The sequence below is a fragment of the Puma concolor genome, chromosome E1, assembly GCF_028749965.1.
Source record: "Puma concolor isolate L17-30 chromosome E1, mPumCon1.1.hap2, whole genome shotgun sequence".
Taxonomy (NCBI): domain Eukaryota; kingdom Metazoa; phylum Chordata; class Mammalia; order Carnivora; family Felidae; genus Puma; species Puma concolor.
Window position 1 is genome coordinate 22,584,273 of NC_141680.1, and position 16,576 is coordinate 22,600,848.

Below are 16,576 nucleotides of genomic sequence, written 5' to 3' on the forward strand. Positions count from 1 at the left end.
CTGTAGAGCAGATCAACGAAACCAAGAGTTGGTTTTTTGAAAAAATAAACAAAATTGACAAACCTCTAGCCAGGCTTCTCAAAAAGAAAAGGGAGATGACCCAAATAGATAAAATCATGAATGAAAATGGAATTATTACAACCAATCCCTCAGAGATACAAACAATTATCAGGGAATACTATGAAAAATTATATGCCAACAAATTGGACAACCTGGAAGAAATGGACAAATTCCTGAACACCCACACTCTTCCAAAACTCAATCAGGAGGAAATAGAAAGCTTGAACAGACCCATAACCAGCGAAGAAATTGAATCGGTTATCAAAAATCTCCCAACAAATAAGAGTCCAGGACCAGATGGCTTCCCAGGGGAGTTCTACCAGACGTTTAAAGCAGAGATAATACCTATCCTTCTCAAACTATTCCAAGAAATAGAAAGGGAAGGAAAACTTCCAGACTCATTCTATGAAGCCAGTATTACTTTGATTCCTAAACCAGACAGAGACCCAGTAAAAAAAGAGAACTACAGGCCAATATCCCTGATGAATATGGATGCAAAAATTCTCAATAAGATACTAGCAAATCGAATTCAACGGCATATAAAAAGAATTATTCACCATGATCAAGTGGGATTCATTCCTGGGATGCAGGGCTGGTTCAACATTCGCAAATCAATCAACGTGATACATCACATTAACAAAAAAAAAGAGAAAAACCATATGATCCTGTCAATCGATGCAGAAAAGGCCTTTGACAAAATCCAGCACCCTTTCTTAATAAAAACTCTTGAGAAAGTCGGGATAGAAGGAACATACTTAAAGATCATAAAAGCCATTTATGAAAAGCCCACAGCTAACATCATCCTCAACGGGGAAAAACTGAGAGCTTTTTCCCTGAGATCAGGAACACGACAGGGATGCCCACTCTCACCGCTGTTGTTTAACATAGTGCTGGAGGTTCTAGCAACAGCAATCAGACAACAAAAGGAAATCAAAGGCGTCAAAATTGGCAAAGATGAAGTCAAGCTTTCGCTCTTTGCAGATGACATGATATTATACATGGAAAATCTGATAGACTCCACCAAAAGTCTGCTAGAACTGATACATGAATTCAGCAAAGTTGCAGGATACAAAATCAATGTACAGAAATCAGTTGCATTCTTATACACTAACAATGAAGCAACAGAAAGACAAATAAAGAAACTGATCCCATTCACAATTGCACCAAGAAGCATAAAATACCTAGGAATAAATCTAACCAAAGATGTAAAGGATCTGTATGCTGAAAACTATAGAAAGCTTATGAAGGTAATTGAAGAAGATTTAAAGAAATGGAAAGACATTCCCTGCTCGTGGATTGGAAGAATAAATATTATCAAAATGTCAATACTACCCAAAGCTATCTACACATTCAATGCAATCCCAATCAAAATTGCACCAGCATTCTTCTCGAAACTAGAACAAGCAATCCTAAAATTCATATGGAACCACAAAAGGCCCCGAATAGCCAAAGTAATTTTGAAGAAGAAGACCAAAGCAGGAGGCATCACAATCCCAGACTTTAGCCTCTACTACAAAGCTGTCATCATCAAGACAGCATGGTATTGGCAGAAAAACAGACACATAGACCAATGGAATAGAATAGAAACCCCAGAACTAGACCCACAAACGTATGGCCAACTCATCTTTGACAAAGCAGGAAAGAACATCCAATGGAAAAAAGACAGTCTCTTTAACAAATGGTGCTGGGAGAACTGGACAGCAACATGCAGAAGGTTGAAACTAGACCACTTTCTCACACCATTCACAAAAATAAACTCAAAATGGATAAAGGACCTGAATGTGAGACAGGAAACCATCAAAACCTTAGAGGAGAAAGCAGGAAAAGACCTCTCTGACCTCAGCTGTAGCAATCTCTTACTCGACACATCCCCAAAGGCAAGGGAATTAAAAGCAAAAGTGAATTACTGGGACCTTATGAAGATAAAAAGCTTCTGCACAGCAAAGGAAACAACCAACAAAACTAAAAGGCAACCAACGGAATGGGAAAAGATATTTGCAAATGACATATTGGACAAAGGGCTAGTATCCAAAATCTATAAAGAGCTCACCAAACTCCACACCCGAAAAGCAAATAACCCAGTGAAGAAATGGGCAGAAAACATGAATAGACACTTCTCTAAAGAAGACATCCGGATGGCCAACAGGCACATGAAAAGATGTTCAGCGTCGCTCCTTATCAGGGAAATACAAATCAAAACCACACTCAGGTATCACCTCACGCCAGTCAGAGTGGCCAAAATGAACAAATCAGGAGACTATAGATGCTGGAGAGGATGTGGAGAAACGGGAACCCTCTTGCACTGTTGGTGGGAATGCAAATTGGTGCAGCCGCTCTGGAAAGCAGTGTGGAGGTTCCTCAGAAAATTAAAAATAGACCTACCCTATGACCCAGCAATAGCACTGCTAGGAATTTATCCAAGGGACACAGGAGTACGGATGCATAGGGGCACTTGTACCCCAATGTTCATAGCAGCACTCTCAACAATAGCCAAATTATGGAAAGAGCCTAAATGTCCATCAACTGATGAATGGATAAAGAAATTGTGGTTTATATACACAATGGAGTACTACGTGGCAATGAGAAAAAATGAAATATGGCCTTTTGTAGCAACGTGGATGGAACTGGAGAGTGTGATGCTAAGTGAAATAAGCCATACAGAGAAAGACAGATACCATATGGTTTCACTCTTATGTGGATCCTGAGAAACTTAAGAGAAACCCATGGGGGAGGGGAAAAAAAAAAAAAAGAGGTTAGAGTGGGAGAGAGCCAAAGCATAAGAGACTGTTGAGAACTGAGAACAAACTAAGGGTTGATGGGGGGTGGGAGGGAGGAGAGGGTGGGTGATGGGTACTGAGGAGGGCACCTTTTGGGATGAGCACTGGGTGTTGTATGGAAACCAATTTGACAATAAATTTCATATAAAAAAAAATTAAAAGAAAAGAATACTAATCAAGAGAGGTGCCTGGGTGGCTCAGTGGGTGAAGCATCTGACTCTTGGTTTTGGATCCGGTCATGATCTTGTGGTTCGTGGGTTTGAGCCCCGCATGGGGCTCTGTGCTGAGTGTGGAGACTGCTTGGGATCCTCTCTCTCCCTCTATCTCTGCCTCCCTTCTGCTTGTCTTGCATGCACACTCTCTCTCAAATAAATAAACTTTAAAAAAAATACTAGTTAAGATACTAACGAGATATCATTTTTCATATATCAACTGCACTTTTTATGACCACCCAGTAATTGGTGAGGAGGGATGAAATGACAGGATTCTGAATTAGTACTTCTTTTCTGAGAGATAATTTGGCAATATAGAGAAAGTCATAAAATACCTATACTGGTTGACCAGAAAGTTCCACTTCTAGAATTTATTCCTAAGGAAATAATCAGAGATGGATGCAACCAAAGAGTTAGGTTTCCTTTTAAGGGAATTCATTGCAGTTTTATTTATAATTATAAGCAACAGTTGACACAAACTGTGTATGAAGCAGAGACTGTGTTGAATAATCCAGGGATGATGGGGCGCCTGGGTGACTCAGGGGGTGTAGTGTCTGACTTCGGCTCAGGTCATGATCTTATGGTCGGTGAGCTCGAGTCCCGCATCCGGCTCTGTGCTGACAGCTTGGAGCCTGGATCCTGGAGCCTGCTTTGAATTCCGTGTCTCCCTTTCTCTGTCTCTCTGTCTCTCTCTCTAAAACAATGAATAAACACTTAAAAAAATAATAAAAAAAGAATTTAAAAAAAGAATAATCCAGGGATGGGAAAATATGCAGTGGATTAAATTTAGAGGAAAAACAAAAAATATCAAAGCTCTTCTGGGTCTGGGAGGGGCTCACGACTCCGTCTTCTTCCCTCAGACTTTTTGGGATTCTTGATTACACTTTCCTTTACTGTTCAGGACAATATTCAAGAAGCTTTTCTGGTTTTGAAGATCTACCAATGCGGGACTTTAATGCTAGGAGGAGCTGTTTATGTGCGGTGTTCCATTTGCAATGTTTATATGGCTATTCAATGTGCTAAAATTACACATTTAAAAGTGACAATCCAATTTCTCCTTAAGCCTTTAAATTTAACTTGGAAGCTTTTTTCTTTATATTAATAAATATGATGGCACAGCAAAAAGAGTAAACGGTTGAGAATCACATTTATTTATTTATTTTTAAGTTTTTTTAATGTTTACTTTTGAGAAAAAGAGAGACGGAACAGGGGTGGAGGAGGGGCAGAGAGAAAGGGAGACAGAATCTGAAGCAGGCTCCAGGCTCTGAGCTGTCAGCACAAAGCACGACGTGGGGTTCAAACCCACAGACTGCGAGATCATGACCTGAGCCGAAGTCAGATGCTTAACCAACGGAGCCACCCTGACATCCCAAGAATCATATTTTTAAAGACCCACAAGTAACATGGGAAAATAGGCTGTGTTAAGAAAAAAAGCCAAGGCATAATATATGTACAGTATATTTTGATATACACTCCAAAATGTCTATAAAGAGACATGTAGGGAGATTAATGAATGATTTTCAATTTTTTATTTCTATATTTCTGAATTGTTTGAATCTTGAAAATTGTGTGGGTGTTAACTTTTATAATTATAAAACAAGCTATTTTAATTTTGCAAAGAAATTAAGCAGAAATAAGAGTGGTGTTACATGATTTCCTTTTTTAAAATTGTTTTTGGCAATGGAATTCCTCTTCAAATGAAATCTCACATGGGAAATGAATATTTGAAAAAATAAAAAAAAATGGCTCTGTTGAGTAACAGTGGTGGATTCAGACCTCACCTGCCCGCTCTCCTTCCTGCCCCCCACCTGACCCTTAGCTTCTCCCTACCCCAGCGCCCAGCCCCTGAGGTACTTCCAAAGAACCCCAGGGCATCATGGGGCTTAATTCAAAGATTCTTACTTTAGTGGCGCCTGGGTGACTCAGTAGGTTGAGCGTCCGACTTCGGCTCAGGTCATGATCTCACAGTCTGTGGGTTCGAGCCCCACGTCGGGCTCTGTGCTGACAGCTCAGAGCCTGGAGCCTGTTTCGGATTCTGTGTCTCCCTCTCTCTCTCTCTACCCCTCCCCTACTCATGCTCTGTCACTCTCAAAAATAAACATTAAAAAAAATTTTTTTAATCTTTAAAAAAAAAAAATAATAACTTTCAGGGTAAGACCCCTTTTTTGAAACTCACTGTATCTTACAGAATTGTGTAGGGGCGCCTGGGTGGCGCAGTCGGTTAAGCGTCCGACTTCAGCCAGGTCACGATCTCGCGGTCCCTGAGTTCGAGCCCCGCGTCAGGCTCTGGGCTGATGGCTCGGAGCCTGTTTCCGATTCTGTGTCTCCCTCTCTCTCTGCCCCTCCCCCGTTCATGCTCTGTCTCTCTCTGTCCCAAAAATAAATAAAAAAAACGTTGAAAAAAAAATTTGAAAAAAAAAAAAAAAAGAATTGTGTATCCATCTGAATATACATACAGGCATTGAGTAGCGGAAAGAAATGCCAGAGTGCCCAATCTTGTTATATCTGAATGTAGAACCAAGGCTGCCTTTAATTTTTTTTTATTTTTGTTCATCTGTATTTTCTAATTCGCCTGCAATGAACACGTATTGCTTTTACAATAAGCAAAAAAAAAAAAAAAAAAAAAAATGCCCTTTTTCCAAGGTGAACAGGAGTTGAGAGAATGATTTACTTTAGACACAGTCTAGTGTTCTTTTTCTGCCAGTAAGAGATCCAGGTGATATTTGAGAATTATGACTCTAGGTCTAATTACTTTTTAAAGAAATGCAGCCGTACTTTATTCAAGCATATTTTATATCCAATAAAACTCTCAAATCCTAAGCGTATGGCTGGATGGATGTTGGCATATATATATTCTGGTGAATGCATTAGTTGTTGGTGTTGTTCCTCTCTTCAACTTTTATTTCTAATTCTGGATGCTGCCTAAATTTTTTTATTAAGGTATAACTGGCTTATCATAAACTGTACATATTTAAAGTATACAACTTGGTGAACTTTAATGTGGGAAGGAAAGTCAGGTATTCCTGGGTTTCAGTTCTGGACCTAGATCTTTCTTGACCTTGGGTAAATTACTTAATCTCTCTGACCCCACTTTTCTTACCTATGGCTCATATTTTCATTATTTTGTAGGATTCTTCAGAAGACTAAATAAGTCATATATGTACCCAGTAAAAAAGGGCCTTTGTGGATCCTGTCTTTTTCCAAATAGGAAACCTGAAGGGGAGCCTGAGTGGCTCAGCTGGTTAAGCGTCTGACTCTTGGCTTCGGCCTAGGTCATGATCTCCAGGTTTGTGAGTTCGAGTCCCACGTTGGGCTCCACACTGATAGCGTGCAGCCTGCTTGGGATTCTCTCTCCCCTTCTTTCTCTGCCTCTCTTTCTCTCCTTCTCTCAAAATAAAAAAATAAATTTGAGGAGGAAAAAAAAATAAGGACGCCTGAAACTCAGGGAGATTGAAAATGTGCTTAAGGCCATACAGCTAGGCAGAGAGTACAGTTCCCTGAATGACCTGAGTCTTCCTGTTGGAGACTTTTAAAGATGCCTCCTCCTGAGGGGACCCCAAACAGTGTGAGAAGGGGCGCCCAGCGGCCACGAAGAGGGAGAACGGGGGCCTCTCCAGCCCTCTGGCTGCCTTCCTGGGAACTCTGGCTGCAGAATGAGTGATGGGAACTAGCACACCATGTTGCCTCCAGCCAAACGCTCAACTGACAAGCCTCAGTTTCCTCATCTGTTCAAGGGAGACATGAGATCGGTAATGACAATGTTTGGAGACTCCTGTGAGCCACATGAGATAACAGCTGAAACCAACTTTGAAAGCTCTGCAGAAGTGACCCATGGTTCAATGTAAACTCTCTGAGAGAAAAGAATGTCGGGAGTTTACAGCAGAAGGGACCCCAAGCATCATCTGTAGGCTTCTGATCCTTCTGGCGATGTAATAATAATCCTGTTAATTAACAAAATACTTCCCGTGTGTCAAGGGCCCACTAGGCGTGCTACAAGACAATTTTTCAGACACCATCACATCTATTTTTCGCCACAACCAGGCTAAGCAGACAGTATCATCTCCACTTCACGGGTGAGAAGATAAAATCCAAGAGAGGTTAAGTTCATCGTCCAAAGTCCAAAGTCCAAAGTCACACGGCTGAGAATCTTCTAGCGCCAGGCATGTGCTTCTGTAACAGTATTCCTCAGGTTCAGTATTCCTCAGGTTCTGAGGAAGAAGAAACACTTCCTAGCTCACTTCATGAGGCCACTCTTGATACCAAAGTCAGCTGAGAACACTATTTAAAAAGCCATGAAAATTACAGACCGATATTGTCCATGAACACAGACCCCAAAATTCTTGGAAAAGTAATATATGCAAATAATACATCACAACCAACTGCTTTATTCCAGCAGTCCAAGGAGGTTTCAATATTTAAAAAGAAATTCCCCACATTAAAAAAAGGGAGAAAAATCATGTAATGATCACCTCAAAATATACAGAAAAATCACTTGACGAATTCAATACCAATTCATGATTTTTTTTAAAGCAGCTATAACCTCAAAATAAAGAGAACCTCCTCTAACTGATAAAGGGCTATAATAAGAAAAAAATCACAAATAACAAAATTAAATACTTACCGTTGAGGAGTATGTCCAGAGCAAAGATATCTGTTCTAACTACTTGTATTAAATACTGCATTGGCTATCCTAACCAGAATAAAAGGCAAGATAAATAAATAAAAGACATAAGGATGGGAAAGAAAGAAATAAAACTGTCTTTATTCACAGATATTGTGACTTTTAATCCCAAGGAATCTATAAAAACAATACTAGAATTAGTAAGTGAATTTAGCAAGGATTCAGAATACACAGTGAAATCAATATACAAAAAAAATGTAATTCTGTATATTAGTGACAAGCAAATGGAAAATGTAATAAGAGGAATATCATTTATAATAGTATCTAAAAGCATGAAATACTTAGGGATAAAATTTACAGAGTATGTGCAAGACATCTACATTGAAAACTACCAGAGAATACAAAGAGAAATTAAGGAAAACGTAAGTAAATGGAGAGCTATACCATGTTTGCGGAATAGAAGCTTAAACACCAGTGAAACTCAATGAAATACAGCCAGAATTATAGTGGCCTTATTATAGAAATTGACAAGCTAGTTGTGATTGATTTGAAAATGCAAAAGACCTATAATAATGAAAACAATGATGATAAAAGATCAAAGTTAAATACTTTCAGTACCCGACTTCAGAATTTACTATGTAACTACAGAAATCGAGACAATGTGCCATTGGCATAGTCAGATATGTTAATGAAATAGAACAGAGAGTCAGAAATGGACCCATCCATGTATGGTCATGTAAGGTAATTCAGTGGAGAAAGGCAATCGTTTCAACAAATGGTACTATTCCTACCTTCCATCACACACAAAGATTAATTCAAAATGGAATCACTCCTTCCAGGCCACATCACTAATCTGAGGCTTAATATCTAATCTAATGACAGTTTCACCCTCCCCCAGAAATGTAGTCTTAAATGTAATTTTCTAGTCAGTACCAATAAGGCAGTCTGTCACTTGGCACTCTTCATGCCCACCAAAAAGGTGAGGTAATCCATCCAATAAAGACCTTTGGCCCCCCAAAAGAGAGTGACCTCACCTAAAATAACCTTTTTTCTGTTTATAACTTCCTTTCCCTTTCTGCAACTGTTTGGAGTTCACCTCTGCATGCTACTTGTTAGATGCTGCCCAATTCACAAATTGTGTACTAAAGCCAATTAGATCTTCAATTGAATTGTGTTTTTTAACAGTGCAAAGATTTCCCTAGGAGGACACAAAAATCACTAACCTCTTCCCCAAGAAAGAAAAGAAAAGAAGACAGAGAAGAATGAAGAAAGAAAGGAAAGAAGAGAGAGAGAGAGAGAGACAGGCAGACAGAGAGAGAGGGAGGAAGGGAGAAAGAAAGAAAGAAAGAAAGAAAGAAAGAAAGAAAGAAAGAAAGAAAGAAAGAAAGAAAGAAAGAAAGAAAGAAAAGAAAAGAAAGAAGGAAAGAAAGAAAGGAAAAACTGCTAAATTGAACTTCAACAGAACTGAAAACTTCTGCTCATTAGAAGACACCATTAAGAAACTGAAAAACAATGCCACATAATGGACAAAATACATACATCTGACAAAGGACTTGTATCCAAAATATAAAAGGAACTGTTTCAAGCCAATAATAAAAATGGACTCAACTCGAAGTTGAGTCACTCCTTAAAAACATAAACAAATGGACAATAAGCACCTGAAAAGATGCTCAACATCATTAAACATTAAAGAATTGCATATTCAGGGGCACCTGGGTGGCTCAGTCGTTAAGCATCGGACTTCAGCTCAGGTCACGATCTCATGGTTTGTCAGTTTGAGCCCCCATCAGGCTCTCTGCTGTTAGCCCAGAGGTGCTTTGAATCCTGTCTCCCTCTCTCTCTGCCCCTCCCCGCCTCTCAAAAATAAATAAACATTAAAAATATCTTTAAAAGGAATTGCATATTCAAACCAAAATGTGGTATGTCACACATTAAAATGCCTGAAAGCAAAAAAAAAAAAGGAAGAAAGAAATTTAAAAAACCACCAAAATCACTGATGAATATGCGGGAAACTGGAAATCTCATTATGGGGGGTGCAAAATTGAATAACTGCTTTGGAGAATAGCTTGTCAGTTACTTATAAAGTGAACCTTGCATCTACCCAATGACCCAGCAATTTCACTTCTAGAAATTTACCCAAGATAAATAAAAACATTCATCTGCACAAAGACTTGTACACAAATGTTCCTGCAATCTTATGCACCAGAGCATGTATGAAATTGGAAACAGCCCACATGTCTATCAACAAGAGAGTGGATAAGCTGTGGTATATTTCTATACTTGCATACCATGTAGCAATAAAAAGAAACAAACTACTGATACATACAAAAGCATGGATGAATCTCAAAACACTTTGTTGTGCCAGAGAAGGCAGACACAAAAGAATACATGATGCTCAACTCCACTTACATAAAATTCTAGAAGAGACAAAAATGAACTCTGGCAAGAGAAATCAGATCAGAGATTGCCTGGGGTAGAAGGAACAGGTCCAAAATTGAGTCATTTGCCCCCCTACAGAGCAGACCAAGACTTAACTACAAGTTCAACCCACTCCAGGAATGTGACCAATTAACAATCAATCTGAAATTTCCTTGTCTGCACTGGTGAAGTAATCTACATAAAAATCTACATTTAAAATCTACGTAGGGGCGCCTGGGTGGCTCGGTGGGTTAAATGGTTAAGCGTCCCACTCTTGATCTCGGCTCAGGTCGTGACCTCACAGTTTGTGAGATTGAACCCTGCATTGGGCTGTCCCTCTCTCTCTCTGCCCAGTCCTTGTTCGTTCGTTCTTTCTTTCTTTCTTTCTTTCTTTCTCTCTCAAAATAAATAAACTCTGAAAAAAACTCTACACATCTATTTTATTTACATAACATCTACATAATCTATATTAATAATCTAATAATCCACATTAAACAAAAACCCTGCCTGTCCCTTCTCCCCAAGACAACGTAACAATCTTTTCTTCATTCTTGCTAATAAATTCTTGCCCCGTCTCTCCTCCCTACAAACACCTTCCATTTTGTACAACTCCTGGGAGCATCTCTCTACTTGCTAGGTGGGATGCTGCTTAAGAAAGCCAATTAGATTTTCAGACTTACCCACACTACAAAGGGACACGAGGAAACTTTCTGTTGTAATGCTAATGTTCTGTATTTTGATTGGGGCAGCGGTTCGTTCCATGGGTATATACATTTGTCAGAATCAAGATGTACCTCTAAAATGCATCCATTTTACGGTTTGCGAATAGATTGCACACCAACAAATTTGACTTAAGAAATAATGTTTCCCAGGTATTTCTTAGACCCATTAAAGGCTGAACATTTATCTCTGCCAGATTGCTTTTGTCACCTTTATTGTTTCATGGCCATTCATACAACACCTGGCACGCGGTAAGTACTCCATACAGAAAGAGACTGAAAGAAGGTGGGGTGGCGGAGGCTATGGCTTGCAGGGGTGAGGGGAGGAGCAGGATCCCAAGTGTGAACACAAGCAGACAAGATCTGCTCTCTGTTAAAAACCGCTTCCGGGGCGCCTGGGTGGCGCAGTCGGTTAAGCGTCCGGCTTCAGCCAGGTCACGATCTCGCGGTCCGTGAGTTCGAGCCCCGCGTCAGGCTCTGGGCTGATGGCTCGGAGCCTGGAGCCTGTTTCCGATTCTGTGTCTCCCTCTCTCTCTGCCCCTCCCCCGTTCATGCTCTGTCTCTCTCTGTCCCAAAAATAAATAAAAACATTGAAAAACAAAAAAAAAACCGCTTCCAACCACAAGGTAGCATCAGAGAGCACAAGAGAGGCCATTCCTAATCAATCCAGCAGATGGCAGCAGGCCCACGTCAACCTCTAAAGACACCGAGTGGAATTTTCAGGATCTTTTGTGTCGTGGGCATCTCAGTATTTGCTTCCTCCAGTTGTGCTGTCTCTGCCCGGATCCTCTGACAGGCAGAGAAGGGAGACTTAAGTGGGAGAGGATGGGAAGACACGCACGAGCCCCACGTATGCCAGACTCTGTTCTCCACCCTTAATAGATAGTAAGTACCTCCTATCCACCTCAACCCTGCATCGTGGGCATGAGCTTCTTTATTCTGAAGACAAGCAAACAGATGCCCAGTAGGGGAGACTGTATTCCTTAGCACCGAGCTAGAAGTGGTAGAGACGGGGTTTGAGCCTAACTTTTCCATCCAGCCAACACTCCAAACCTGGAGGCCACAATGATCAATGTAACAGCATCCCAACCCCTCTGGAAGCAGTGATTCATTTAATCTGCACAACCAGGTGACACAGGGACTGGCTCTATACCCATTTTAAAGCTAAGTGTGAAACTGGGGCCCTGAGAGAGACGAACTTGAACAGGCTACACCATTAGTAAACACGGGGGCCAGCAATGGAAACTCGGACCCTTAACTACAGGACTGTTCACCACACAGCCATTTTATCAGACCTTGTAGGGACAGGGAAGAGGCTACTGGCTGTAGAGGGAGTATCAGTCCTGCTCCTTCCAAATGCCCAGGGGCGGCTAAGAATGGCTTCTGCCTCCGCCATGTTCCTTAGAGCCCAGGGGCATGCAGGGGCTCACTGTTAGATCTGACCATGTCCCCAGCCCTTAGGAATCTTCTAAGACCCATGACTGTCCATCTGTCTAGCCAGCCAGCCTTTGCTGAGTACCTACTGAGTGCCAAACATAGGCTATGGAGACAATGTCCACCCGCCAGGAGCTGTTGTGTTGGGAGTAAGATCATTTGCAAGTATAGGAAAAAAAACAAAACCACAAGGACAGAATTCTGCGGGTGACTGGTCAACACGTGGGTTGCAGAGAATTTCTGCTTAGTCAGGGAGGACTTCAAAGGAAAATGGGGGTGGGTTCTTCCACTTAAGCCTCGGGGCTGTGTAAGGCTTACAGAGATGAAGGGCAGCATACAGTGAAGAGCTTTGAAGAGAGTAGAGAGGCTGGCTGGACCGGATGGAGGGTCCTATAGGGAATGGGTGGAAATGAGGCTGCATGGGCGGGTCAGGGACAGATCCTGGAGGATCCTGAGGGCCCAGAAGGGGGCCTTTCACCGTCTTTTATAAAAAGGATGATTATGATGGCTCAGAGCTACTCTTGGTGTGTAGGAGGGCATGGGGAGATAAAGTCAGCTCCCAGGAAGAATCACATGGGCCAGCTGAGCGGAACAGAATGGGATTGAAGAACTTGCAGGGGAGGGAAAGGGGGAGCCTGGTCACATCACATATGGAGCGCATGTATCTAAGACATATATTAAAGCATCCCACCCCCACAAGATCCATGGAAGATCTGTGCCACTATCTCTGTTTTATAGGTGACTAAAACAAGACACAAGTGGTTAAGGAAGCTTCCCAAGGTTACCCTGTCTAAACCCAACAGGTCTGGCGTTTCAACTCACGGACTAACACCAAAGTGCACTTTCCTAGCCGTTGTGTGATAACTGCCTTCGTGTCACGGATACAGCACAATCCAGGCTGGCTAGGTCGGAGAGATCGCTCACCTCGTCTGGGATATCTAGCAAGGCTGGGGGGATAGGGCTGATGAAAGGATTAACACTTTTTCCACACACTTTTCCCCAGTGCTCCAGATACTCAAGTCTCCAGTTGGAGATACATACCTAGAATTTTAGAAGCACACGGAGCTGAGAGGAGCATACCCGTCTTAGGAAGGCAGAGGCTGTATGAGTGACAGGTACTTGCTGGCGTCTAGTCTTCTTTGAGGCTGTTGGAAGTCAGTGTGGCCCCCATGAGACAGAAGCTTTCAGAGAAGGGCACCAGTGCTGTGAATGCTAAGCACCTTTATCACCCGTTCCCGGAAAGGGAGGAGATGAACCCCCTTCCTGCCATACCTGAGGTTCATGTACACCTGAAGGCCAAGGGGTGGGGTGGGGAGGAAGTGCTCCTAAAACCGCATGGGAACTTCTCCCTCTACCTCTTTGGACCCAGTTGGAGACAGGGACAGATTGAGTTTGTTCATCCGATCAGGCCAAACCCCAAAGGGATTCCAGCAGAAGCAAGCAGAGTCCTGTCTGAAGCCGCACGGCCATGGCATACAGCTGGCACGCACCAAGCACCCCATGCGATTTGTCAATGGTGTTACGCATGCTGGAACCCCTGAGGAATGGGTGTGTGCATGGGAGAGAGGAATGGCGGCATTGGGTCCCCACAGGAGGAGATGAGACCAGTGGCAAAGCAGCGTTTGTAGCTCATGGGAATTTGGGGGAAATGGCCAACACACCATTCTGTACTCTAGCTTTCAGAGTTCCAGAAGGCCTCCGGAGAATCCAGCACCCCTCAGCATTGCATTCACCAGCCCCTGGAGGTCACCTTCTCTTGACTCACTGCCATAACTCAAGACCCCATCCCACACAGATGACAGAAACATCGTCACCTCCCAGTATTAGGCTCCCCAAGATGTGACCTTCTCCGTGTGGCTTTTCTCACTTCTCAGTCTGAAATGCTGCTCTGAGCATTCCCTCCATCACCTCCCACCACTCCCCTCGGGCGCTCTCCACCACCCTGCTTCCCTCAAGGTGGCCTGTGCCACTTGCCTCGAGCTGGGGTCACACGCGCCACGCAGGAGAGAAGGCAACTGCAGGATGCATGTCAGAGCGCTTTCTTGGGTCAGTCTCAACTTTGACCCCACCTGCCCCGTCCCCCCCAATCACAGGCTTCATCCTCTGAACTGAGCCCCTTCCTCCACTTCTGCTTTTTTCCTTCCCTTGGGTCCCTCCCCCGTCCTTACACCCACCAAGAGAAACTGAAAATGCCTCCCTAGTAAAAGTCATCTCTGGGCTAGCAAGTTCCCTTTCCACTTTCTTACATCAAGAAATGAGGTCTTTGTTTCCAACCCTTCATTCCCGGATGAGACCTGGCGAACTGGGGCGCTCAGCAGGGGTTCAGAGAGTGTTTTCCCAATAGAGAAGCCGGCTGACTTCCTCAGCCCTCAGCTGGGAGATGGGGGCAGTTCATTTTCAGTACCACTTTTTTTTCTTTTGGGTCACTACACCCACATTTTCAAAGACACAGACCCCATTGACCCTTCCAGTTTTGCTTGGCCCCTGGTCACACCCCTTGCACCACCTCTGGACAGGCCGAGAGGGATCCTGGCAGAGGAGGCAGGAAGGCAGGAGAGGAAATGGAGGCTGAATGAAGAAGCTCAGGGGCCAGGTGGGAGCTCGGTTCTGAGTCTGGCCCGGGTACTCCAAACCTCTGGGTGCAGTACCTTCAGACATGCTTGCTGAGGGTTGGAAAATATCCACAGGATCTCTGAGTGATTTCCAGCTCTGATGATCTGAGATTTGCCTATAAATCATGAACGTGAGTCTGAGGCCAAAGAGATACCAGGCTTTCAGGAAATTGAAATTATGAATTTGACTTCTCAGTCCAATAAGCTGATGTCACCTGGCAGACTCTCAGAAGTGAGCAGTCCAGATTGACTTCTTACAAAACACAGTAGGAGAAGAAAAGAAAGAGAGAAAGAAAGAAAAAAAGAAAGAGAGGGAGAGAGAAAGGGGGAAAGGGAGAAAGAGAGAAGGAAAGGAGAAAAAGAGAAGGAAAGAAAGAAAAGGGAAGGAAAGAAAGAATGGAAGAAAGGAAAGGAAAGGAAAGGAAAGGAAAGGAAAGGAAAGGAGAGGAAAGAAGGAAAGAAAGAGGGAAGGAAGGAAGGAATGGAAGGAAAGAAGGAAGGAAGGAAGGAAGGAAGGAAGGAAGGAAGGAAGGAAAGAAGGAGGGAAGGAAGGAAGGAGGGAAGGAAGGAAGAAGGGAGGGAGGGAGGGAGAGAGGAAGGAAGGTCTCATTGAGAAGCACTTATGTGCCAAGTAGTATTCAGGGATCTACATACATTATCTCATGGCTTTTCTTTTTTTTAATTGAGAAGTAATTCATACCATAATATTCACCTTTTTATTTAAAAAATTTTTTTTAACGTTTATTTATTTTTGAGACAGAGAGAGACAGAGCATGAACGGGGGAGGGGCAGAGAGAGAGGGAGACACAGAATCGGAAGCAGGCTCCAGGCTCTGCGCCATCAGCCCAGAGCCCGACGCGGGGCTCGAACTCACGGCCCGCGAGATCGTGACCTGAGCCGAAGTCGGACGCTTAACTGACTGAGCCACCCAGGTGCCCCAATATTCACCTTTTTAAACTGTTTGGTGGTTTTAGTGTGTTTACGAAGTTGTGCAATCATCACCACTATTTAATTACAGGATATTTTCATCACTCCAAAAAATAACCCCATATCCATTAGCAGTCGCTGTCCCTGTCCCCAGCCCGTAGAAGCCACCAATGTACTTTCCGTCTGTACTGATTTACCTCTTCTGGACATTTCACATGGAATATATGTGGCATTCTGTAATAGGTGTCTTTCACTTAGTGTAACGTTTTCAAGATTCACCCATGCTGTAGCATGTGTTGCTACTTTATTCATTTTTATGGGTGAATAATATCCCAGTATGTGGATACACCACATTTTGTTCATCCCTTCAGCAGTTGATGAACATGTGGGCGGTCTCTACTTTTTGACTGTTGTGAACTATGCAGCGAGGGACATTAATGGACAAGTTTTTGGATGGACAGGTGTTTTCAATTTTTTTAGTAGGTACCGAGAGTAGAATTGCAGGGTAATATAGTAACTCTCCCTGACTTTTGGAGAAACTGCCAAACTGTTTTCCATAGTGGTTGCACCGTTTTACATTCTCACCAGCGTGTAGGAGGGTTCCAATTTTTCCATACTCTAACCAACACTTGTAATTTCCCAACTTTTTTTTATTATTGCCATCCTGTGTCTACGAAGTGATCTATCATTGTGGTTTTGATATGCATTTCCCTAATGACTAATGATGTTGATCTTCTGTTTATGTGCTTATTGGACATTTGTATATGTTCTTTTCATATCTTCTTTGAAGGTCATG

General features: G+C 42.6%; 1 long non-coding RNA gene across 1 annotated transcript; it reads right to left on the bottom strand.

The window, feature by feature from the left end:
• Positions 1–11,057: 11,057 nt before the first annotated feature.
• LOC147574197 (uncharacterized) lies at positions 11,058–13,440 on the bottom strand. The gene is made up of 3 exons (XR_015243715.1): positions 13,283–13,440; positions 11,407–11,596; positions 11,058–11,177 (listed from the first exon to the last, which is right to left on the bottom strand). It is a non-coding gene; the product is annotated as an uncharacterized LOC147574197 (long non-coding RNA).
• Positions 13,441–16,576: the final 3,136 nt, after the last annotated feature.